Source organism: Ictalurus punctatus, chromosome 25 (genome assembly GCF_001660625.3).
Source record: "Ictalurus punctatus breed USDA103 chromosome 25, Coco_2.0, whole genome shotgun sequence".
NCBI lineage: Eukaryota > Metazoa > Chordata > Actinopteri > Siluriformes > Ictaluridae > Ictalurus > Ictalurus punctatus.
In genome coordinates, this window is record NC_030440.2 from 4,111,344 (window position 1) to 4,138,960 (window position 27,617).

General features: G+C 41.2%; 1 protein-coding gene across 1 annotated transcript in view; it reads right to left on the bottom strand.

The window, feature by feature from the left end:
- Positions 1-12,109, bottom strand: part of fut8b (fucosyltransferase 8b (alpha (1,6) fucosyltransferase)) — a 174,856-nt gene extending 162,747 nt beyond the window's left edge. The window contains exon 1 of the mRNA XM_017455408.3: positions 12,014-12,109. The gene's annotated coding sequence lies outside the window, so the exon portion shown is untranslated. The remainder of the gene's footprint in view (positions 1-12,013) is intronic.
- Positions 12,110-27,617: the final 15,508 nt, after the last annotated feature.

Genomic DNA, 27,617 nt, shown 5'->3' on the forward strand with positions numbered 1-27,617 from the left:
AATCAGTAACTAAGCTACACAAACATGGTTTCATATTATGTTTGAGAATCATGTGTGAAAGCCTGTTTCGCTGTAGAACCTGCAGAATCAAAGTGAAGGTTTGCTTTGCTGAAAGAAAATATTAAATGGCAATGCACTGCACATCCCCACACTTTTAAAATCAAACCACCAGTCTCTTAATATATAAATTAAAAATACTTGTTTTTATAAAAACAAAAAAGTATATGCCAAAAGAATATATATGCCCCCCCCCCCCCCAATCACTTAGATCCAATCAGACTTTTTGATGCCACATAGATTAACTGAATGTGCCTTCTTGTTTTTTTGCTTTTTTTTAATTGGCTCACAAGACTGAGGTTCACAAATTCACAGCTCACAGATCATATACTAGATAAAGACGGTACAAAGTGAAAGTAACAGCTGCTAGATGCAAATGGGTGTTTTTCCTATCCCGTCATTTAACCTTCAGTAAGCTGGTGAATAATATTTGTGTTCAGTTTGATAATTGCTTTATCTCATACCCCTGGGAACATGGCACTCTGAGAATGGAGGATCCTGAGAAAATATCGCCCTGAAAATATCAGGCACTAGAAACATAGAAACCTGAAAACATAGGGCTCCGACAACATATGACACTGGGAACACAGAACCTTGGGAATACAAGACCCTAAGAACACAAGATTCTGGAATCATGGGGTACTGGAAAACACAAGTCCCTGAGCTATCATCTGAACCCTGGGAAAATAATTCCATTCGAATCCTGGGAACATTGAGAACATAAAAGGCTGGGGTTTTAGGACCCTGGAATTATAGATATGCTCCTAACTAAATCTCTATATAAAATTTACTTAGCATGACCCTCTAACACTGGATGAGCCTTTAGCTTAATTACACCGTGCACACAGACACACACACACACACACACACATACACAAACAGGCACTGACATTCTTATGGTTATGGAGCATTTGGGCAGCTTCCATGAACTGCATTATTAGTGACTGCTGCTTCATGAGTAGCGCACGGACACACACACACACACACACACACATACACAAAACTGCAAGAACCAACAAGAGGCATCAAAAACAAGCAAATGATCTCTGAGAAATGATCTCTGAGACATATTTGACCAACCACCCACCCACCCACACACACAAACACACACACACACACACACACACACTTCTATGCTTTCCTTCACATAAACTAACAAACCTACATAGTCCCAAAATACCCATGCTTGCATATAAACACCCACATGATCATCATGTGTCAGCAAGTAAGAATATGTGTGTGTGTGTGTATGACAGCAGTCCTTCTAATCCTTTTGACCCTCAAATGCTCGATAAAGGCTAAAATCTCAGAGCATGTTTTTCCTGAGTAGCACTAATGACCGCCTCAAAGCTATGCCAAGCAGCATAAAGTGATTTAGAGCCCAAACACACACAATGCAGCCAGCGTACTGTAGGTAACATGCCTCTCTTTACTCTTTCTCCTCCTCCAAGCTCATTCACTGCAAAAGGTGACCCCAACCATGCAGTTTACCTGCCTATATAAAGGAATGTAACACTGTCATCTTCATTTACATACATGCTTTCATTTGGTTAAAGAAGTCTACAGTGATACAGGTGCTATGAGATGTACACCATCTGATAGCTCCAACACAGTGCTGATGCTGTTTCAGTGAACCAGCAGACCTTTTTAACAACATTTTACCATGTCCTCAGTTTTACCAGTATCTCGGAATACAACAGGACCCGGAAGCGCTGCACTGTTTACAGCAGAGGAAGAGGGGCGCAGTACATCAACTGAGTCACACAGAACAATCGTTGTAACAAACTTGTCTGCTGATTTCGACTTTCGTGATTCTCTTGTGAATGTGCATCAGAGATCAATGTGGAAGTGAAGATATTTTGTGAATAAAGACTTTTTTTTAATATTATACTTGGTCATTTATTTCTTGAGGAAAATGATTCAGTGTTACATATCTGTGAGTGGCAAAACTATGTGAACCTCTAGGATTAGATGTCCACTTGAAGGTGAAATTAGAGTCAGGTGTTTTCAATCAATGAGATGACAATCAGGTGAGTGAGTGCTCTGTTCTATTTAAAGAACAGGGATCTATCAAAGTCTGATCTTCACCACATGTTTTTGGAAGTGTGTCATGGCATGAATAAAGGAGATTTCTAAGGACCTCAGAAAGAGAGTTGTTGATGCTCATCAGGCTGGAAAAGGTTACAAATCCACCTCTAAAGAGTTTGGATTCCACCAATCCACAGTCAGACAGATTGTGTATATTGCGTACCATTTAGGACCATTGAATGTTATGGCATACAGAACCTGCCTAGAACCTGTTGAAACTAAGTTGAGGTTTTCTTTGTTGAAAGAAAATATTAAATGTCAATGCACTGCACATCCCCACACTTTTAAAATCAAACCACCAGTCTCTTAATATATAAATGAAAAATACTGATATTATAAATGATAAATTATAAATACTTATTATAAAAATAATATATACACACAAAAATTTTATACTTGGTCATTTATTTATTTAGGAAAATGATCCACAATATCACAATACGTACATATACATACATACATATATACACACAGTATCTCACAAAAGTGAGTACACCCCTCACATTTTTGTAAATATTTGATTATATCTTTTAACGTGACAACACTGGATAAATGACACTTTGTTACAATGTAAAGTAGTGAGTGTACAGCTTGTGTAACAGTGTAAATTTGCTGTCCGCTCAAAATAACTCACCACACAGCCATTAATGTCTAAACTGCTGGCAACAAAAGTGAGTACACCCCTCAGTGAAAATGTCCAGATTGGGCCCAATTAGACATTTTCCCTCCCCGGTGTCATGTGACTTGTTAGTGTTAAAAGGTCTCAGGTGTGAATGGGGAGCAGGTGTGTTAAATTTGGTGTCATCGCACTCACACTCCCTCATACCGGTCACTGAAAGTTCAACATTGCACTTCATGGCAGAGAACTCTCTGAGGATCTGAAAAAAATAATTGTTGCTCTACATAAAGATGGCCTAGGCTATAAGAAGATTCCCAAGACCCTGACACTGAGCTGCAGCACGGTGGCCAAAACCATACAGCGGTTTAACAGGACAGGTTCCCCTCAGAACAGGCCTCACCATGGTCAACCAAAGAAGTTGAGTGCACATGCTCAGCATCATATCCTGAGGTTGTCTTTGGGAAATAGACATATGAGTGCTGCCACCATTGCTGCAGAGGTTGAAGGGGTTGGGGGTCAGCCTGTCAGTGCTCAGACCATACGCCTCACACTGCATCAAATTGGTCTGCATGGCTGTCGTCCCAGAAGGAAACCTCTTCTAAAGATGATGCACAAGAAAGCCCATAAACAGTTTGCTGAAGACAAGCAGACTAAGGACATGGATTATTGGAACCATGTCCTGTGGTCTGATGAGACCAAGATAAACTTATTTGGTTCAGATGGTGTCAAGCGTGTGTGGCGGCAACCAGGTGAGGAGTACAAAGACAAGTGTGTCTTGCCTACAGTCAAGCATGGTGGTGGGAGTGTCATGGTCTGGGGCTGCATGAGTGCTGCTGGCACTGGGGAGCTACAGTTCATTGAGGGAACTATGAATGCCAACATGTATTCCAGTATTCCAGCATGATAACAACCCCAAACACACCTCCAAGACGACCACTGCCTTGCTAAAGAAGCTGAGGGTGAAGGTGATGGACTGGCCAAGCATGTCTCCAGACCTAAACCCTATTGAGCATCTGTGGGACATCCTCAAACTGAAGGTGGAGGAGCACAAGGTCTCTAACATCCACCAGCTCCGTGATGTCATCATGGAGGAGTGGAAGAGGACTCCAGTGGCAACCTGAAGCTCTGGTGAACTCCATGCCCCAGAGGGTTAAGGCAGTGCTGGAAAATAATGGTGGCCAGACAAAATATTTACACTTTGGGCCCAATTTGAACATTTTCACTTAGGGGTGTACTCACTTTTGTTGCCAGCGGTTTAGACATTAATGGCTGTGTGTTGAGTTATTCTGAGGGGACAGCACATTTACACTCTTACACAAGCTGTAGACTCACTACTTTACATTGTAGCAAAGTGTCATTTCTTCAGTTTTGTCACATGAAAAGATATAATCAAATATTTACAAAAATGTGAGGGGTGTACTCACTTTTATGAGATACTGTGTGTGTATATATATATCTCTCACACACACACATACACGCACATCACTTAGATCCAGTCAGACTTTTTGATAGCACATAGATTAACTGAATGTGTGATACAGGAAACAACAGTATAAGTAAAAAAAGTACTGATGGGAGAGAAATTAGGAGTAATATGTCTTTTTCCCAAATGTGTCTAACAACAGCAAAAAGAATTTTAAAAAGCAAGGCGACAATTTGGTGTGATTGCTTGATGGAGTCTCCATTTTTCCAACCAAAGGGGCCATAATCTGCCGCCTTGTTTCTTTAATTGGCTCACAAGACTGAGGTTCACAAATTCACAGCTCACAGATCATATACTAGATAAAGACGGAACAAAGTGAAAGTAACAGCTGCTAGATGCAAATGCGTGTTTTTCCTATCCCGTCATTTAACCTTCAGTAAGATGGTGAATAATATTTGTGTTCAGTTTGATAATTGCTTTATCTCATACCCCTGGGAACATGGCACTCTGAGAATGGAGGATCCTGAGAAAATATGGCCCTGAAAATATCAGGCACTAGAAACATAGGAACCTGAAAACATAGGGCTCTGACAACATATGTCCCTGGGAACACAGAACCTTGGGAATACAAGACCCTAAGACCATTGGCTAATGTTAATGTTCATGAATCCACCATCAGGAGAACACTGAATAAATATGGTGTGTATGGCAGGGTTGCAAGGAGAAAGCCTCTAATCTCCAAAAAGAACATTGCTTCCTGTCTGCAGTTTGCTAAAGATCACATGAACACGCTAGTGTCACGATTCCCCCTTGAAGCAGTGTGCTTTAAGCGCAAATGCGCGAGCACCTGCTTTTCCGCTGTCGACCGTAGTGACATTGGGACACGTGTTTTGTTTATGTTTGTCATGTCTCCTCCCTGTTCCGTCATTGGCTGGGAAGTCACGTGTGTCCGGATTACCCTCAGCTGTTAGCAGTTGCGAGGGTAATCATGTCCGCATATATACCGCGCGCTTCCCAGCACACAACGCGGAAGATTAAGTAGTAAGTAATAAGAAGTGAATGTTTAGCGTTAGTGTAGTTCGTGTCATAGTCATAGTCATAGTCATAGTCAGTTCGCGCTGGATATCCGCTTCCAGTTCATTGTCATAGTTTGTTTCTTGTTTTGGTTATCGACCTAGATTCCTGCCTAGCCCCGTGTATACCTGTTTGCCAATCACCTGACCTCTTGCCTGTTTATGAATTACGTTTTGGATCACATTTTGGATTTGTCTGCCTGCCTGTCTCTTTAAATAAACAACTGTTATCCTGCACTTGCATCCGCCTTATCTCTCCTTCGTATCTCTGCTACGATGTGTGACAGCTAGAAGGCTACTGGAAAAATGTTTTGTGGACAGATGAGACCAAAATAGAACTTTTGGTTTAAATGAGAAGTGATATGTTTGGAGAAGGGAAAACACTGCATTCCAGCATAAGAACCTTATCTCATCCGTGAAACACGGTGGTGGTAGTTTCATGGTTTGAGCCTGTTTTGCTGCATCTGGGCCAGGACGACTTGCCATCATTGATGGAACAATGAATTCTGAATGATACCACTGAATTCAAAAGGAAAATGTCAAGACATCTGTCCATGAACTGAATCTCAAGAGAAAATGGGTCATGCAGCAAGACAACGACTCTAAACACACAAGTCGTTCTACCAAAGAATGGTTAAAGAAGAATAAAGTTAATGATTTGGAATGGCCAAGTCAAAGTCCTGACCTTAATCAATTAGAAATGTTGTGGAAGGATCTGAAGCAAGTAGTTCATTGAGGAAATCCACCAACATCCCAGAGTTGAAGCTGTTCTGTACTGAGGAACGGGTTCAAATTCCTCCAAGCCGATGTGCAGGACTGATCAACAGTTACCCCAAACGTTTAGTTGCCATTATTGCTGCACAAGCGGGTCACGCCAGATACTGAAAGCAAAGGTTCACATACTTTTGCCGCTTACAGATATGTAATATTGGATCATTTTCCTCAATAAATAAATGAACAAGTATAATATTTTTGTCTCATTTGTTTAATTGGGTTCTCATTGTCTACTTTGAGGACTTGAGTGAAAACCTGATGACGTTTTAGGTCACATTCATGCAGAAATATAGAAAATTCTAAAGGGCTCACAAACTTTCAAGCACCACAGTATTTTCCTGTAACTGCATTCCTGTCATGTTTCATTCTCTACTTAAATTGCCACTAAAATGGTTATCACTACATTAATCACTAATCATTAAACATTAATCAATGTGTTTCTTAACAATACCTTTCATCCACCCTGCATTATTCAGTGCTATTTAAATTCCAGCACCTTCTGTAAGTTACTTAAGCTGTTGTCATGGTAATAAAATGATGTCCCCCAAGACCTTGACATCATCAATAATTGGTTTCAGACCAGCAGCATTTCGGTGCTGGAGTAACACTGATTTTACGAGCCAAGAACCATCTCCTTTGTGGTATAAACACTTGGAATGGTTACAGATTAGGCAGTGGACATGGGGCCACATGGGGAGAGATGGAGGTTGCTGTTATTACTAATACTCATATGTGTTACACAAAACAGTGCCATAAAACAGTCCATCAGATCTGAGTGGCTTTGTTGTGGCACTGTTTTGTGTAACCAATGATAAACTATGACTTGCATAAATAATACTAATACACAATTACAACAACAGGAAAAATTCACTCTACATATTAATGTTTATAATTAACATGCGATCTTCAGTGCCATCCAAGATATATTTTGTAAATAAATTCTGAGTTGACTTTTTTTTAGTTCAACATTCTTTCATCGACACAATCTGTTTTCACATAGGATAATGGTTTCGTACATTACCCACAATTCCACTACCTGCTGTTAGTGGTGCCATTGTGATTTTGCCCTCGTTCATCTCTGCCTAAAGAGAGCGATGCAGCGGCACTTTAGTCGTTTATTCTGTCTAGCTCTCGCACATTCTCACCTGTACACTCAGAGTCCAAACTTATTGCTGCCAACATCTTCATACTTGTCATCTCAAAGATTGCTGACTAGCCAGACCATGCGTAAATCAGCACAACTGCATCATATAGCTGCATTGAATTCTGGAACTTTGAGTCTAATGTTTGTTATCTGCCCTTTGAGTCTAATGTTTGTGAGAAATTAAGTTCTTGCACCATTGTGTTTTGGACCTAAAAGGAAAATCTGACAAACATTCCTTATGACTGATTCATTGAAATGTCTATCTCCTCTTACATGCCATTGTAAGTGCAAAGCATTGTCCCCCTTCTGACATCAGCATGCAAGGGCAACCACTGATGTCTGTGTAAGGCTGTGGGTTACTGATCGGAAGGTCAGGGGTTCAAGCCCCAGCACTGCCACTGCCAAGCTGCCACTGTTGGGCCCTTGATCAAGGCCTCCCTGCTCCAGGGGGTGCTGTATCATGGCTGTGATCTGATCCCAGCTTCCTGACATTCTGGGGTATGCAAAGAAAACTATTTCACTGTGCTCTACTGTATATGTGACCAATAAAGACTAATTAACAACCAAGGAATACAGCAACTATCATCAAATTAGCATCAGAACAGCTAAACACATCAGGAATATTTCAATATAAACATCTTTAACACCGGGTGGAGTTTTCCTTTAATGTACAATAATAGCATAGATACAATGATATTGTATATGGATATTGTATAGGTCATCCATCACCTCAAAAATAAAAATAATGGTAAGAGAACATGGCTAAAGCCGTGTTTGCATGTTTGACTCCTACTCCTAATGAAAATCATCAGATACAAAGATAAATGATAACTGTGCCAGTTGTGCCTTAAAAACCCACCTACAGTCATCCACATGATGAAAGGGAACAGTACCACTGGTTTATATTATAAAAACAATTTCATTTAAGAAAATAAAATTGTAGTCAAGCATTAGAAGTGTGGGCAGCCAACATTTTGACAGTGTTAGCTACTGTCATACATACTCCTACGATGTGTTAGCTTTAAATAAAAACGAAAGCACAGTAAAGTCACAGGAAAAGAAAATGTATGTAAACTGAAACAATACAGCGGAGCACACTGCAATCAGCTCCAGTTCCTCTTCTCCCAGAACTACCTGCATGTCTTTCCTAGGGAACTTGAGGTTTCTACATTTACATTTCATTTACATTTCAGGCATTTGGCAGACGCCCTTATATCCAGAGCGACTTACATTTATCTCATTTATACAACTGAGCTTAAGGGTTCAAGGGCCCTCAGTGACAGCTTGGTGGTACTGGGATTTGAACTCACGTCCTTCCGTGAGAGAGAGAGAGAGAGAGAGAGAGAGAGAGAGAGAGAGAGAGAGAGAGAAAAAGTGGAGCCAGATAGAGTAAAGATGACTGTGTCATCATTATTGTGCATTACAACACCATTGGGAGGTTCAGTATAGATATTGTACCTTTGACTGTTCAGATGTTTATCTAACCAGCTCATACTGGCAACAACAAAATGACTGACAAAGATTTGTTGATACAGAAGAATAAAGATGATGAAGATGAATAACGATGATAAAGATGAATGATTGCAGTTTGCACTGGAAGGGAAAAAGCACACAGTTTTCTTGTGCTCAACATTTTGCTACTTTGGCTATAGGGATCCTGATATTTACAGGAGCAGTATGAATTGTTTAATATTCTGACAGAAAGAATATCTCATGATCGTGTGACAGTTTCTCATTCCTTTAGTAAAGTGCTGGATATACTGTATGTGACCTAACTTGTACTTTACACCCTGTGTTCGGCCTTATCAGGTTTTAGAAACCATACAGGATCTAATGTCAGGTGCCTCTGCAGTTCTGCTAAGAGGGTCTGCCTGGGTGCCTTGTTGATGTACATTCATCAGACACTTTATTAGGAACATTGTACTAATAATACTGTACTAATAAGTTATTCCCTTGCTCAAAGAACAGCCTCAATTCTTCAGCACATTCCTTCGAGGTTCTGGTCCATGTTGACATTATTGCATTACATACTGAAATTGCTGCAGATATGTCAGCTGAACATTCACGCTTCAAATCCCTGACTGTACCACATCCCAAAGGTGATCTGTTGGATTTACTATATCTGGTGACTGGGGAGGCTGTTGTAGTACACTGTGCAATCCCTGGTCTATTGCACTATAGCCTTAGGGAGTATTTTCATCTTTGTACTTTTGCACATATGGACAATAACCTGGTATATTGCACCAGCTCTTTTTATTTGTACTCTTACTAATATTAGCATCCTTCAACATATTACATGCAGCTGTCACTCATTTGCATTTGTACTCAGCTGTCATATCTACACTATACTATGGCCAAAAGTTTGTAGACATCTGAATATTACACCTATATGTAGACTTTCCCCAAACTGCTGCCACAAAGTTGGAAGCACACAATTGTATAGAATGTATTTGTATGCTCTAGCATTACCATTTCCCTTCACTGGAACTAAGAGACCCAAACCTGTTCCAGCATGACAGTGCCCCTGTACAGAAAGCAAGGCCCATGAAAACATGGTTTGCAAAGGTTGGAGTGGAAGAACTCGAGTGTCCTACAGAAAGCCTTGACCTCAACCTCATTGAACACATTTAGGATGAACTGGAACGCTGACTGCTACCTAAGCCTCCTCACCTGACATCAGTGTCTGAGCTCACTACTGCTTTTGTGGCTGAATCTCCACATTTATGCATCAAAATCTAGCGGAAAGCCTTCCTGGAAGAATGGTGGTTATTATAACAGGAAAGAAACATCTGGAATTTAAATCTGGAATCGGAAGTTCAAAAAGCACATATAGGGGTGATGGTCAGGTGTCCACATACTTTTGTCTATATCGTGTATGTCAGAATTTGTGTTTTTTGATGATGTTTAGTGAGTTTATGGTAGAGCGCCTCTAACGCATGACTCCTCTCACCAAAGTTTTGATTAGCCAATGAGTGAGATAAAAAGGCTGCGTCCTCAGTGCAAAATAAATTATCGAAATTACAAAATCCATTTATAAAAGCCTTGTTATTTTAAAATGCCAAATGCATTAGAAATAACACTAAGCAGACATTTGAGATGCTGCAAAAATGTGTCAGAGAAGTCAATAACTGACTGATTTGCTCATACTGAGCCTTGGAAAGAATAAATTATTTTCCACCACATAAAAAGGAATGTTCCCATTCATGGACGTTAAAGGTCACCCAATTGACTCACGGTCTTTGAAGCATTGCTTTATTTACTTCACTAGTTTTTTAATTAACAATCCTCTAACAATATTCTCAGTTCAGTCCTCCTCTAACTATCCACTACATTCAGTCCTCCCATAAATGTCTACCAAATTCAGCACTTCTATAAGCATCTATCGAACTCAGCCATACTGTAAGCATCTACTAGTCCCTTTAATTGTATTTCAAATCGAGTCTTTCCCTGTCTATCAAACTCACATCTTCACTATCTACCATATTTACCATAACTTTTGAACCATCAACCAAATCCAGCCAACCTGTAACCATCTACTTATTTCATCCCTCCTCTAGCCATTTTCCAAATCCAGTCTTTCTCTAATCATCTACCCAATCAGACCTTCAGTATCTTCCAGTTATAGCTTTCTTTCTTTAACTAGTCCAGTTTTTCTCTAAACTATTCTATCAAATGCTTGCAATTCTCCAAACATCTCTGAAATTCAGCAATTCTCCAAACATCTCTGAAATTCAGCAATTTCCTAAACATCTACCAAATTCAGCAATTCCAAAGATGCAAATTTTCATGTAAAATAATTCATCCTTCTTTGACCAACATCAACCTTTCTTCTACCAAATTCAGTAATTTAAATATTTCTTTTTTAAATATTTACCAGATCCAGTCTTTCACTAACAACTTCTCAATTTTAACCATCCTATAATCTTCTGCAAATTCAGCCCCTCTTCATATGACCTGCCACAGTTTTTTATAATTGAGATATAGCTCAGTTTAAAGAGAGACCTGCTCAAGATCTTTAAGGGCTTCATAGTCATCAAGGGTTTCAGAGCCAGAAATTCCAACAATACATAAAACTTGGAGTCAGCAGATTGTTAATGTACGCCTGGAGCTAGTGAAGCTGAGAAGTTTACTCTGAAGAGAATTAAAAACACTATCTAACCAGTTAAAACATAAAAAACGAAAACCAGAACCTTTCTAACGCCAGTGTGTGAAAACCAGCATTGATACTAGACAGTACATAGTGTTGGGTATTTTTACTTACTGTATCCATGCAAGTACTTGCAGTAATGGGAACATTAAAACACACATGTATCATAACAAGTGCCTATGACGCAACCATCTGGTCAGTTCCTGGCACTGTGGAGAAAAATCAATGCACATCACAATCTCTAGTGTTGAATTAACTACCACTTAAACCCAACACTTGAATCAACACACACTTGCTCACTTGGGTCCAGCAGGAAGTGCAGACAGAAACACTGAGTTTGTTTTGAGCCACAGCACAGACACGTTCCTACTGTGTTATTATAGACAATAAATATTCCAGATTAAATGCTTAATTCAGTCATGCATGATTCAACAATGTTCTGTGACCATGATTTAATCTAAGCTATCCTGTGTAAAATGGGAGTGAATTACAGCCACGCATTTCTCCAATCAGAGCCAAACGCCGCTTCGTAAACAGCCTGTTTAACGTGAATAACTCACCGCGCGCGCTATTTCACCATCCAGGTACCGACAGGCCGTTATGAGAGGCAACACTGGAGATCACCGAACACATATTCTCTCCCAGAAAAATCGCATTGAAAAGCGCATCGTTAACGAATCTTTCTCACCGTGAGCGTGTGTGTCTGAAGAGGCTCCGGCACGCGGACGTGTGAAGACAAACGGCAAAGCAGCTCGTGCATCAGCCGCCGCGCAAATGTGACCAAACAGCATCAGCACCAGCAGCAGCTCCGTAGGAGGAGGAGGAGGAACAGGGGCGCGCTGCGCGTGCTTGCTATCCACCGCTCCACTCAAGTGCGCGCTGCCGGAGGTGCGCGCGCGCGTGCATAACTTCCTAGACATATTCATCCTAGCTCTGCGTTTCACTATTGCTTTTAAATCGTTCTTTTCCACACTGCCTACCCAGTTTCCATTTTTGATCGCTTCATTTATTATTATTATTATTAGTTAGTAGTAACTGCTTGAACTTTTGCACCAGAAACCAAGGAAACCAGGATATTATTGAGCTGAAGACTTGGAAATCATTGGTAACACTTTTTAAGGAACACACATTGTGGCTTAATTAAGGTATTGTTATTTGTTTAATAAAGCTCAAATTAGACTGTACTAATTTACTCTGACAACGTACTATAAACACTTAAGTAAATTCTTATATAAACAATTGATCATGAAACATCTTATCTTAATATCTTAAATTCAACTCTTACAAGTCTTAATTAAGTTCTAAAGGGTGTTAAGGGATGTTTATGAGCTCTCTTTGTATAAGAGGGAACGCTTCAGCTGACATGAAGATGGGCTGTGAATTGTGGAAACACTAAATAAATAAATTGCTGTAAGTAAATTAGCATATGTCAATTAAATGAATATTAACATGAACAGTTAGAGAAAGTCCATATTATCTCCCAGTTTTGCAAAAGTTTATGTATAAAACTGCATAATAATCTAAAGTAGATGTGTACATTTCCTGAAGAAAATGTGAGTGGTACTTGACATGGCAAAACCAGAACTGGGCGCCAATACTTTCGAGAGCTGCCCATGTGGGGCACCAATACATTCCAGAGGCGGATAGATAGGGCACCGATACTTTTTAGAGCCGGACGGATAGGGCGCCAGTACCGTCAGAGTCGACCACGTAGGGTACCAATACGTTTGAGACCTGGACAGATAGGGCGCCAATACTTTTGAGAGCCAGACAGATCGGGTGCCAATACTGTTTAGAGCCGAACGTGTAGGGCGGCAATACATTCGCAAGCCGGCCTTGTAGGGTGCCAATACTTTTGAGAGTCGGACAGATCGGGCGCCAATACTGTCTAGAGCCGACCGTGTAGGGCGGCAATACTTTCGTGAGCCAGTCGTGCGGGGTGCCAATACTTTTGAGAGCCGGCCAGATAGGGCACCAATAACCCAAATCCAATAACCCGAGTCCAAGACCTAATGGAACTGACTACGATCAGGTAAAGATTAGAAAACGACAAATCTCAAAGTCACTGAGATCACAGTGAAGTTCGATCTGAACATAAACTCAGCTGGTATCTGATTGATTTTCTGCATGTATGTGCTACTACATGTTGTTCTGTACAGGTTCCTTTTAAAGTGGTGAGTCTGTCTATCTGTCTGTGTGTCTGGCTCTCTATAGAGAGAGAGAGAGAAAGAGAGAGTAGATAGAATAGATAGATAAAATAACTGCTCTGTGGACTTTCATCTATAATTTGAGAGTATTTACATCTAAATCAGATGAATGGTGTAGGAACCACAGGACTTTTTACATGTGGTTGTGCCTTCTGCAAGTGAAATTCACATGCTGTTGGATTCAGGTCAGGTGATTGACTTGGCCATTGCAGAACATTCCACTTTTTTGCCTTTAAAAAGTGTTGGGTTGCTTTCCCAGTGTGCTTCAGGTCATTGTCCATCTGCACTGTGAATGACCATCCAGTGAGCTTTAAAGCATTTGGTTGGATCTGAGCATATATATATATATATATATATATATATATATATATATATATATATATATATATATATATATATATATATATATATAAATAACAGGAAGCCCACACCTTAAGATGAGCTGGTATGCTTTGGATCTTGAGCAGTTCCTTCCCTTTTCCATACCCTTCTCTTTCCTACATTCTGGTAAAAGTTGATATTTGTCACATCTGTCCATAGGATTTTGTTCCAGAACTGTACAGGCATTTTTTCATAGATGTTTTTGACAAACTCTAATCTGGTCTTCCTGTTTTTGAGGCAGTGGTTTACATCTTGTGGTAACCCTTCTGTATTTACTCTGGTGATGTCTTCTCTTGATTGTTGACTTTGACACAGATACACCTACCTCCTGGAGGGTGTTCTTGATCTGGTCATCTGTTATGATGGGGTTTTCTTCACCAAGGAAGGAATGCTTCTTAATTTACCACACAGTTATTTTCAGTGGTCTTCCACTGGTTTACCCTTTTGTTAATCAACTGCATTCTTTCTTCTTGAAAATGTACCATACAGTTGACTTGACCACATCTAAAGTTATTGCTATCTCTCTGGTGGATTTGATTAGATATTTCAGCCTAATGATGACTTGCTTCACTGGCAGTGACAGCTCTATGGAATTCATATTGAGTGTTAACAGGACCAGTTTCCAAATGCAAATGCCACACTTTGTCAACTCTAGACCTTTTATCTGATTGGGAGTAAAATAAAGCACGAATAACACACACCTGGCCATAACACATACCTGAAGAGCTGAGCAGCCAACTGTCCAATTACTTTTGACCTTTAAAAAGCAGAGTGCTTTTCATTATTATATATAGTATAGGGTGTGTGATGAAGTCATCATCATTGTATATGTCAGGAGTACAACTTCTATCTGAGATATGATCTATAGCCAACAATTACACACCTGATGTGGCAGTAACTGGGCTTCAGTAATGGTCTTCATTATACAGTCTTCATTTATACAGTTGCTGTAATCTAATTGCCCTATTTTATCTGCACTGTTGTTTCAGGTGTGAGAGACACCTTGTGAACTCTGGGGGGGGGGGAGAGAAAAGCCAAGACAAAATATCGGTGTGAATATGCTGCCACCTACTGTCCATATTTCAACATTACATGCCAAATCAGAAAGAAGTGAACCAAGATATTGTTGAATTGATGGTCGATTAAAATCAGTTGTACATACAGTTTTATAAAAGTACAGAATAAAATGAAATATGCACATGAAATTCACATAAATAACATGTGATTCTGTTCTAATGAACAATTCCACTTTGGCCACAGCTCCTGAGTCTGATGCTTGTGCAGTGTGACATCAAACTGTGTGCTGAGGAAGAACGTAATTCCAGCTTCAAGATGGACACAACAATAAGAATGAGACATATGTAGAAACAATATTTACTTACACAATCTCTCTTTTTTTTTTTGGTTAATACAAATTTATTTACCATCCACACAGCCAATTAGCATTGCTGAAATAGAACAATAACCTGCCCGAACCCTGTTTTTCACATATCAGGTAGTCCTGTACAATTTTGTGTAATAATAATAATAATAATAATAATAATAATAATAATAATAATAATAGCTGGTTTATCTCTCAACTTAAAACAATGAAAATGTGTCAAAAAAGCTTTAATGCTAGACACACTTTTCTTAAGACCCAACATAATGTAGCTATTTGGTTTCTCCACTGTTGTATACAAAGGTGTCAAAGGGTGAAACTTTTAAGCACAAAGCCAAAACGTGGTACAATAGAGATGTGAGGATTTATAAAGTTGTAGAGGTTAAAAAGAACATAAATCTGGTCAAAAACACCTATCTGGGAAAGCCAAAAAGTCTTATCAGGGTTTAGTAACTTTTTCCTAGTGCAAAGTGTGATGAACGAGCCAGTGTCAGTAGAGAATTCAATGAAAGGTCATAACATTTCTGTCACTAGTTAAACCATGTCATCAAAATACAAAGTATTTTAAAATAAGATTGAATCTGTTAAGAAAGAAAATGATGAGTGTCCAAATGTAAAAATTCATCAGGTCATCTCCTGTTTCCTTTCATCTGGCCTGTTCTGAGGGATTATATGATCAAGCTTTTGGGTTGACACCACAGCATGAAATATTAATACTAGATTATTTTATGTTAGCTGGCTATCTATCACTAGCTGTGAAGAAAACATGCAAATGCAACTAGCAAACTTCATCAAAAATAAAAACATTCTCTCACGTTAGCCTGTTAGCTTGTTAGCTTGCTAGCTAAAATTAACAATGTAGATTATGAACATTTGATGGGACACCAGTTCCACCAGTGCAGAACACAGCGTGCACACACACACACACACACACAAACACACTCACTCACACACACATCCAATTTTCTCATCCTCTACTCTGTAAATTAAAGATTAAGTGATCTATCATCAAATGTCTGAGTTCACTGACATGAGCATGCTGCATTGAAATTTGACTGATGAAAACTCAGTCTCTCTCTCTCTCTCTCTCTCTCTCTCTCTGTGTGTGTGTCAGTCTCTGTCTCTCTCTCTCTCTCTCTGTCAGTATCTCAGTCTCTCTCTCACTCTCTCTCTCTGTCAGTCTCTCAGTCTCTCTCTCTCTCTCTCTCTCTCTCTCTCTCTCTCTCTCTCTCTCTGTGTCAGTCTCAGTCTCTCTCTCTCTGTCAGTCTCTCTCTCTCTCTCTCTCTCTCTCTCTCTCTGTGTCAGTCTCTCAGTCTCTCTCTCTCACCCTCACCTAGGGGCAATTTGGAATGAAATTTTATTAATGAGATTTTTCATTAAGTCATCCCTTTAACTGCTGTTCCACATAGTAAATATCATCTGTAATGCAAACTCTGTACTGTAATGAAATAAGAAATAATTCAATACAGAAAATATATTCATTCCCGCTGGGCCGATTCTGTCCAGACTGAAGTATATCTTCACAACAGTCATGGATTCTGGGGCTAAATGCCGAAAAAGCACCTATTTGCATTCATTAGCATTCATAGCATAATATAGTTCTGCAACAGGAACTGAATATTCAGAGCCACTGTGATGTTTAACAGTGAGTTTCACTGAAAGGAAAGGTTTGCATGATAATGCCACGCCTCAGCTTACAGTCTGCACTGTAAATTTTATTGTTTTATTGCTTTTGTGTTGTCATCTTTTTCAATTAATTTCATGGGTGTTAAATCTCATATCCTTCAAGGACAGTAGCTATTAGAAAAAGCCAGCCATTATCTTTCATATTTTCTCAATTTGCTAGTTGTTTAAAATAGAAATATATACACATGTGATGCAAGAATGGTAGTTTCTGCCATAAAGCCAGTATTTACAATTTTATATTGCCATGTTCCCTTTCAAAGGGAACTTCGACGTTGCATTTAGCATAACACTATGGGAAGCGCCTCTCGTGCGTGACCGGTGTCTGAAGCTTGTGTAAAATCATGCCTATTTATTGGCCTGCCATGATCAGGTGACGTGGCAATTAAGTGCGTCGCGTGATATAAATATGGCACCTGTGAACTGCGCCATCAGCCTTTATTATCTTCAGCCAAAGACTGCATGTCAGTTGTTTCTGTAAAGACACAAAAAGATGCTTCATTTCCTCGCTATCTTTTCTCAAAATCTCAGAATGTTTTTATCCCTTTAAAAAAAGAGAAGAAAAAAAAAGGAATGAGAGAAAAATATGAGTGAGTGAATTCAGGAAGTGTGTTATGGCTTGCTCAAGTTTCATCACGGGGAATAGTGCACACTTTCTGGGCGAAGTGTCTAGGGATGTCGCATGCGATGGCAGCCTCGAGAGGCTGCGCCTGGTAATGCCTACATTAAACAGCTCGGCTCGCGACTCGTGCTCTTCTTGGAAGCCGAAGCGAGTTGGGTTTCAGATCCCTGCGGATCTGGGCCGGCCGCTGCCGAGGCAGCTAGCCGTCTCAGGTTAGGGTGATCTTTTATGGATACGGAAGAGTAGCGGGAGACGAGCACTGCACTATCTCTTGCTCTGTCTTCCGGGTTTGGCTCTCCGCTGGATTTTGGAGCTAGCGTCGTGACTCCTCCTTCCGCTATGGTAAGCCACGGGGGAGGGGGGGGACACGCACAAAAATAATAGTAATAATTCCTCTCTGACTCCGGGGAGCCAGAAGGAGGTGCTAAAAACTGAGAGCAGCATATACAGAGCTGCTTGAAGTGATTACTAAGGCTGGATGAGCCTTTTTCTCCCCAGTCAAATTAAATCCCTCACACTGCAGAAACTCCCCTTTCTTCCAGAAGTGCATGACAAAATATCAGGCTTCTGGATAAGCCGCATAAGCCATATTTATAACCCCACAATGTTGGATTATTCGGCCATTGTGGGGAATAAATGGTATGGCTATTTAGCTATGCTGAAGGTGGAGGAGGCGCTTGCGAGCTACCTCTCTCCATCGATCGCAGGTAATTAAGGGGACCGGCTTTGCCATCCAAGCCACTGTGTAAGGCAACCGTGGCATTGGTGGGCAAGGCCTATGCGGTAGTAGTCTTGCTTGTGGGTTATTGCAGACAATGACAGTGTTGCAGGCCTACCAAGCAGACCTGCGGAGTGAGCTCGACATATGGCAGCATTCAGCCAGTTCCTTACCTGTTGTCTCGAGTTCACCCGGGCATCCACGAGTGGAGCCCGGGCCAGCACTAGTACGAGGGAGACCCAGAAGTTGAGTATGGCAACCCCTGCAGACAGCCAGGGGAACCTGCTACTAGGCCTGATCTGAGAATGGTCATAAAGGCCAAGCAGGCAAAGAAGAGCGGTCCTGAGGGGCAGTGGAGGGACGTATCAGGGGACATGAGGCTGTTAGGGTAGGTAGCCTCCAGTGCTACTGTAGGGCCTCCTCTAGCCAAGGCGGTCCCAAATTTTCAGTGTTCTCTGGTCAGCGAGCTGTCACAAGGCAACGAAAATCTGATGCTTTCCCTCCAATAGAATGTGGAATAGTTAACGTCACTAAAAGACCATCTGGCAGCGTGGAAACTACTGCCAAATGTGTCTCCATAGGTTCTGTCTACCGTAGAAAAGGGTTACTGGGTCCAGTTTATAGCTCGACCCCCCCCCAGGGTTCAGAGGTGTGCTCACCACAGTAGTCAGCACAGACCAGAGCCCGACGTTGGTGCAGGAAGTAAGAGCCTTCATGGACAAAGGGGCCATAGAACATGTACCCTGTTCCCTGAGGGAGGGAGGTTTTTACAGCCGTTGTTTCCTGGCACACAAAAAATAAGAGTATGCGGCCAATTTTAGATCTGCGTCATCTGAACCGTACTCTTCGGACATACAGGTTTAAGATGCTGATGTCCAAACTTATCATTCCACAGATTCAGTTTGGGGACTGGTTTGTGACGATAGATCTAAAAGGTGCATATTTCCATATAGAAATATCGCTAGCTTTATCCCCTCGCACCTTCACAAAGTGCATGGATGTCACTCTGGCTCCATTGTGACTCCAGAGCATCCATGTACTAAACTACCTGGACGACTAGTTAATTCTAGCATGATCCAGGGAACTGGTGGTTCAACATCGATATGCTGTTCTCGCCCACATGAAGAGCTTGGGGCTCAGGTTGAACCTCAAAAAAGTATGCTTTCCCCAGTGCAGTGTACAACTTTTCTAGGGGTTATAAGGATTTTATTACGATGCGGGCGTTTCTATCCCCAACATGCATATGGTCAATCCTATCAACATGGAGCAAGATAAAGCTGGATCTTGGGAGACTATTGGAGCTCATGGGCCTATTGCACAGGAGACCGTTCAGTGGAGGCTGAAAAGTTGGGGGCTTCTTCCAAGGACGAAACCTCTGAGAGTAATCAGTGTCACATGGCGATACCTATGTGCTCTGAGAATTTGAAGTGTCCCCGGTTTCTAGCCTTTGGGTTACACTCTAGGGATGTCTCCTTAGCGCAAGATGGTAATGACAGACACCTCCCTCACAGGCTGGAGCACGGTCTTAGACAGCTTAGACAGCTCTGGAGCGGCCCTTATCTGGAGTGGCATATAAAATGTGGCCATATTTCTAACACTGAAATTCCTTGTTCCTCAATTGAGAGGTCACCATGTGTTTACAGATAACACACCAGTGGTCTCATATATTGACCACCAGGGAGGATTATGTCCATGCCCCCTGTTCAGGCAGGTGCAATTAATTCTTCTCTGGGCAGAAGGAAAGTTTGTCAGTGAGTGCAATGTACATTCTGGGAATATTTGGGTCAGACATCCTGTTGTGGCAGGGGCTGAGGCCCAGGAATTGGTGGCTCCGTCCACAAGTGGTAGAGTCCATTTGGTGAGGTTTGACCAAGCGGGACTGCATGTGTTCGCCTCCGAGGAGACAACACACGGCCCGCTGTGGTTCACCCTCACTTCTCCCACACAATTAGGGCTGGACGCCATGGTGCACATGTGACCGAGGTCACATCTGTATGCTTTTCACACTCACATAGACGCTCCCATGTTAGCTAACCGTAACTCAGACGCTCCCATGTTATGCTAAACGCAACGTCGAAGTTCCCTTTAAAAGGGAATCAGATTTAGAGCCCTATAGGCTTTCTTACATGTGAGACAATGAGATTATGTGCCCTCTAGGTGCTAGGTTAAATTTTTTTTTAATTTAGCTACTGTCCCCCAGACAGCCAGTGTCCACCCCTGTATGATGGCGTTTGTCTCAGTTCACCTATTCCAATTACCTCCTGCCACACTCTCAAAACAGATGTGCTAAAAAATAATGTGTTAAAAATTAACACACCTGCGTGTCTAGTTGCTTTCAACACAATTAAACAGTTCCACACAAAGATGTGTTAAAAATAACACAAATTACACAGATCTGTTGTTTATACTTTTTCCCCCATACAATTATCCTAAAATGCAATTTGTTTGTATGCTAAAATTATACTAAGATGCTCACAAAATAAACAAACAGTTGCATGAAATTCAGGTGATATTTATTACATTTAAATTTACATTTATTCACTTAGCAGACGCTTTTATCCTAAGCGACTTACAAATGAGAAAGATACAAGCAAAGCGATATATCAAGCAGAGAACAATACAAGAAGTGCTACCATACAAGATCTATTAATTGAATTCCAGAAGAAGCAAAGTGCAGAGTAGAGGTGTAAGTGCATTTTTTTAAAAATTATGTGTTGGTTAGTTGTTCATGGAAGAGGTGAGTCTTTAGCTGTTTTTTGAAGATGGTGAGAGATTCTGCGGTCCGGGTTGAGATTGGAAGTGCATTCCATCACTGAGGAACAGTTAGTGTGAAGGTTCTGGAAAGGGACCTTGCGCCACGCTGAGTTGGAACTGCTAAACGTCGGTCGCTAATCGATCGCAGATTGCGAGAGGGAACGTGGGCCTTCAGGAGAGAGTTGAGGTAGGAGGGTGCTGTTCCGGACAAGGTCTTGTAGGTGAGCATCAAGGCCTTCAACTTTATGTGGGCAGCTACAGGAAGCCAGTGGAGGGAGATGAAGAGGGGTGTGACATAGGTTCTCTTGGATTAGTTGAAGACGTGTTGCAGCATTCTGAATCATCTCAAGAGGTTTCATAGAGCTGGCTGGGAGGCCTGAAAGCAGTGAGTTGCAGTAGTCCAGTTTAGAGATAACAAGAGCCTGGACTAGTATCTGTGCAGCCTGTTTGGTGATGTAGGGTCGGATTTTCTTGATGTTGTAAAGGATGAACCTACAGGACCTTGCAGTTGCTGAGATATGGTCTGGAAAGGTCAAGCCGTCATCAAGAATCACCCCAAGGTTCCTGGCCGTCCTGGTTGGCATGAGTGTGAGTGAGCCGAGCTGTACGGTGAGGTTGTGGTTGATTGAGGGACAGGCCGGGATCACGAGAAGCTCAGATTTTGCCAGGTTAAGCTTAAGATGGTTTTCCTTCATCCAGACCGAGATGTCCGAAAGGCAAGCAGAGATGCGTGCAGAGACGGATGGATCGTCAGACTGGAAGGACTAATGGAGCTGGGTGTCATCAGCATAGCAATGATATGAGAAGCCATGAGACTCAATCACCTGCCCTAGAAATGTAGTGTAGATAGAAAAGAGGAGTGGACCCAGAACTGACCCCTGTGGAACGCCAGTTGTGAGTTGCTGAGTTTCAGAAATACCTCCCCTCCATGATACCTTGAAGGATCTGTCAGAGAGATAGGATTCCACCCAGCGCAGAACCGTTCCAGTGATGCCTGGGCTGGAGAGAGTTGACAGAAGGATCTGATGGTTCACAGTGTCGAAAGCAGCAGAGAGGTCAAGTAGGATGAGGACAGATGACCTATAGGTTGCTCTTGCTAGTCGTAAGGCTTCAGTGACGGAAAACAGAGCAGTCACTGGAGTGGTTGCTCTTGAAGCCAGACTGCTTGGTGTCCAGGAGGTTGTTCTGTGTGAGAAAATTTGAGAGTTGATTAAAAACGGCTCTTTCAAGAGTTTTCGAAAGAAAAGGGAGTAGGGAAACAGGTCTGTAGTTGTCAACTATAACAGGGTTGAGTGATGGTTTTTTAAGCAGTGGGGTAACCCGGGCTTGCTTAAATGAGGTAGGGTATGTGCCAGTAGAGAGCGATGTGTTAAAGATGTGTGTGAGTGCAGGTAATAGTGTGGGAGAGATGGACTGAAGAAGGTGAGAAGGGATAGGGTCAAGAGGACAGGTTGTGGGATGGCTAGAGAGGAGGAGTTTAGAGACATCAGTCTCTGAGAGGGGAAAGAAGGAAGTCAGTTGGGAGTTACATAGGGGAGTCAGTCTATTTATGTCTGGGGCTGAGAACAGGTTCCTGATTGATGTAACCTTGTTGGTAAAGAAAGTGGCAAAGTCATCTGCAGTGAGAGAAGTAGGGGAAAGGGGAGGAGGGGGACAGAGTAGAGAGGAAAAGGTTTTGAAAAGAATGCGGGTGTTGGGAGAACTAAGAATCTTCTCTTGGTAGAATGTGGCTTTAGCAATGGAGATGCTATTGGAAAAAGAAGAGAGAAGTGTCTGGTAATTGGTTAGGTCAATTGGGTTGTTTGATTTGCACCATTTCCTTTCAGATGCTCTTAGTTTGGCCCGGTTGTTACGCAGAGCTTCTGAGAGCCAAGGACTAGAGGGTGATGTACGAGCAGGTCTGGAGGTTAGGGGGCATATACTGTCAAGAGAAGATGTTAGAGTGGAACATAGCATGTCGGTTGCGGTGTTTAAGTCAAGTGAAGAAAGGTGGCTTTCGAAGGGAAGTAAGGTTGTGACAACGGAGGAGAAATGTGAGGGGGAAAGGGAGCGAAGATTGCAACAAAAAGAGATAGAGCGAGGAGACATTGATGGTGGTGAGGGGAGAGAAATAGAGAACTGGATAAAGAAATGGTCAGTGGTGTGGAGAGGAGTAATAAGAAGATTATGTGTGGTGCAATTACGTGTGAGGATGAGGTCAAGCTGTTTACCGGCTTTGTGGGTTGCTGGTGTGGTGAACTGCTTGAGGTCAAATGTGGGAAGGAGAGCAAGAAAGTCAGCTGCATGTGGCTTGTCTAGATGAATGTTGAAATCACCAAGGACCAGAAGAGGAGTTCCATCATCTGGGATGGTGGACATTAGCGTGTCAAATTCATCGAAATTCAACTTCCCCAGTTGACCTGGAGGACGGTAAACAACAAGAAAGTGCATTTTGGCAGGGTCAGTGACTGTAACAGCATGAAATTCAAAGGACGTGTATGAACAAGAGGGAGAAAGACAGGTAAATTTCCATGTTTCGGAGAGAAGCAAACTTGTACCACCCCCTCATCTCTTGGGGCGTGAGGTATGGGAGAAGTTGAAGTTGGAGGCCAGGGCAGCGGGTGTGGCAGTGTTCTCAGCATGGATCCAGGTCTCAGTCAGAGCCAGCATGCTGAGATTGGAGTGGGTTGCAAATGCAGAAATGAAATCTGCCTTGTTGACAGCAGATTCGCAGTTCCAAAGTCCGACTGAGAATGAGATGGAACCTGCAGAGGCCGTATTCAGAGAGCGTAGGTTGTCCAAGTTGCATACGTTTCTGAGAGAATGCCACGGTCTGCTCCTGTGGCAAATAACAGGGATGAACTGATGACACATGTTAGGGTGTGGAAACAGGTAACAGCAAGAGGAATAAAGGGAGAAAAAGTATACTTAGCAGCACGTGTGGTGTCTTGTCGGTGTCCTTGCTCTGTGGACTCGCACAGGTAGACTCGCAGGTCTTTACACGAGCTCGGTCTTCACACGACAAGGGCTGACGCTTCCGCCTCAGCATTTCTTAATTAATAAATACTGATGTGTTTCAGCTGAGCACGCCTCTTTAATTAGCAAAACAAAGAGTAGTCGCGTGAACGAGCGACTCCCAACCGAAACCAAAACTGAATACCGGAATTTGCTTTAATCTAGCAACAAGTGTACAGCTCGTAGCAACAAGGAAGCACAGTTACAGCTTCTATCCGACAATCGGTGCTAAAACTAGTTTCAAGTAAAAAATCCAGAAAGAAACACTTACCAGTTACTGTTCGCCTGGGTCAATAATTGCTTCTGCTGTAGTTACAACTGGCAGGCACACTAATATAGTTGTCACAGGTGCTGAGCACGCCTCTTTAATTAGCAAAACAAAGAGTAGTCGCATGAACGAGCGACTCCTGACCGAAACCGAAACTGAATACCGGAATTTGAAAAATCCAGAAAGAAACACTTACCAGTTACTGTTCACCTGGGTCAATAATCGCTTCTGCTGATTCATGATTTATTAAAATCATGAAAACATTTGTCAGATTTAAGAATTGGAGTTGATGCTTCTTACATATCTCCCTGTCATCTGGGAAGACAAGAGTCCCGCTCCCTTCCATCTGAAAATCTGTAGAAGATCAAAAAGAGTGTTGGTTAGTTGTTAGCCACAAAATGATGATAAATGCCTTTGGGCTTTAACTGAGAAATTGTGTTACAGAATCCCAAATTGTGTAATTATGGAAATGTGACCTTCACTCTCCTAATGAACAAAATGGTGCTGTAGGCTCACGAGGAACATCTAGCTAACTTGTGAATATTTATTTTTCAGCCTTTAGCACCTCACCGCAAAACTGTTGCACAACCTAATTCATTTAACCCTAATTCATTACAGAGATAGTGGAAAACATTACAACCTACTATAACCCAATTGTCTCTTTTTGTCACATTAACCTTGTGAAGAACTTTTGACCTCAACGTTACTGAGCTAGCTAAGTTCCGTTAGCCACTGACTGTCTGCACCTGTTACCCAGCATTAACATTCACTGAATACATGAAGAAACATGACTCTAATCCATCCTCCTAATGCTAATTAATAAAGCTTGCCTTGTCAAAAACACTTGCTAAATGTAGTTAACACTAACCCATCATACAGGGGTGGACACTGGCTGTCTGGGGGACAGTAGCTAAATTTAAAAAAAATTTAACCTAGCACCTAGAGGGCACATAATCTCATTGTCTCACATGTAAGAAAGCCTATAGGGCTCTAAATCTGATTCCCTTTTAAAGGGAACTTCGACGTTGCGTTTAGCATAACATGGGAGCGTCTGAGTTACGGTTAGCTAACATGGGAGCTCTGTTGAATGAGGACGTCAGCAGTGCAGTTCTCAGCCTGATTGGATAATAATTATTATAATAATAATTCACTCATGTGAAATATTTTTATATTTATATTTTTAACACATTTATTGAATAATTTAACACAACATGGGTTTAAAATTGTAATAACACAAAACATGTGTAGGATATTAAAACATCCTTTCCCAAGTAGGCATAATAATAGTAATAATAAAAATAATGTCAGGCTGTCATGATTTAGAGACAAAGACAGATGCAAGTGCAGATAGCGTTTAATAAGAATGAAAACAAACACAAAATGAGCTATGAACACGTGGCAAAAACACTAAGGCAAACAAAGACCACGAAACAAAGACCACGAAACAAAGACCACAAAACGATGGCAGAGAAAGACAAATGCAAGACAACCAGTTTAGTGCAAACTGTGGCTATAAATACCCATAAGTGCTCGTTAACAAGAATGTGGTCATGTGACATGATGGTGTGGTTCAGTGGCTACTGGAAACTGTAGTCCAGATATCCATGACACAGGCATAATAATAAAAATGTAAAGTTTCTTTTAATGTTATTATACAAGGTCAAGCAGCATGTACTTCATTACTATATTTGCAAGCAATGGATTGCAGCCCAGTTTCAGAACGATTTCCCCTTCTTCCCCAAAAAAATCTATTTCAAAGAGTGTTTTCAGGGCATATCAATAATTTAAGGTTTTTATTTTGTTACTGAGATGCATGTGAGTAATCCAACCACAGAATCCACAGAATCTAACCTTATATTACATTAATACCCATCTTCTTGCCTACAACATAGCAAAGTTTTGAAACATGTGACCAACTCAGACAAAATGTTAGATAGGCTTAAGTACAACCACCATACTGCGGAGTTTGTGGAGATCACACTGTGTTACGACTAAGCCACCTTTTGTGAACAATGACACGTTAATTCTCTTTCATATAAAATAAAAAGAATCAATTTCTTTGAAATCTTTTAAGAAATCAGAAATGCTTGGTTAGAGCTGTGACTATAGATCAGAGATGATTGGTGAGAGCTGAGACTATAGATCAGAGATGATTGGTTAGAGGTGAGACTATAGATCAGAGATGATTGGTTAGAGTTGAGACTATAGATCAGAGATGATTGGTTAGAGTTGAGACTATAGATCAGAGATGATTGGTTAGAGTTGAGACTATAGATCAGAGATGATTGGTTAGAGCTGAGACTATAGATCAGAGATGATTGGTGAGAGCTGAGACTATAGATTAGGGATGATTGGTTAGAGCTGACACAATTGACCAGAGGAGATTTGTTGAAGCTAAGCTCCTCCATCAGAGATGATTGATCGCAACTGAGGTCATCCACCAGAGATAATTAGATGGTTAGAGCTGAGGTTGTACATCAGACATGATTAGTTAGAGTTGTAGCTATGGATCAGATATGACTGGTTACAGCTGAGGCTCTGCCAAGGCTAGAAGCAGATACTTCAGATCAAAAGGAACAATGTTCTTAAAATCGAAATGCCTCAAAGCAACCAGAATCTGCAACCAGAAAATTAACAATGACTAAGTTCACGTTTTAAGGCTTACATTAACTGGCAGTCACATTAACAACATGAAAAGAATATTTTATAATGCATACTCAAATCATTTCTTAGCTAAATCAAGTTAAAACACTCAGGGTTTTCTGGCCAAATCAGAGCTGCTAATTAGAGGCGTCACATCCATAGCTAATAGATGAATTCAAGATTGGTTATGATTGGTTAGAGATTATATATCAGAGATGATTGATGATTGATTAGTTGAAGGTTTCCATGGTAATCTGACTGCGGGACATTCCCTCTGTACAGCAGATGGCAGCAGTGTTGTTTTGTTGGATGTCACATCCTACTGCTCTGTACATACTGTGTCATAATCCCTCTTCCTTACACACAATATATGCATCATTACAAATGTGTCAACATTGTCAACACACTGCGGATGTGTTCAGATCTACAACCAACACATTATGTATGCCACAGTGCATTATAATGTGCAGGGCAGTGTGTTGCATAGGTTTATGAAAATTTTATATTTAGCCTGAAGCTATTATGGATGATAATTAGACTTTTTAACTTGGATTCAATTTTGCAGATTTCAATAAAAGACTAACATTCGCAACAACAAGTGACAAAGTGGCAAGACTCATCTTTTTATGGGACACACAGC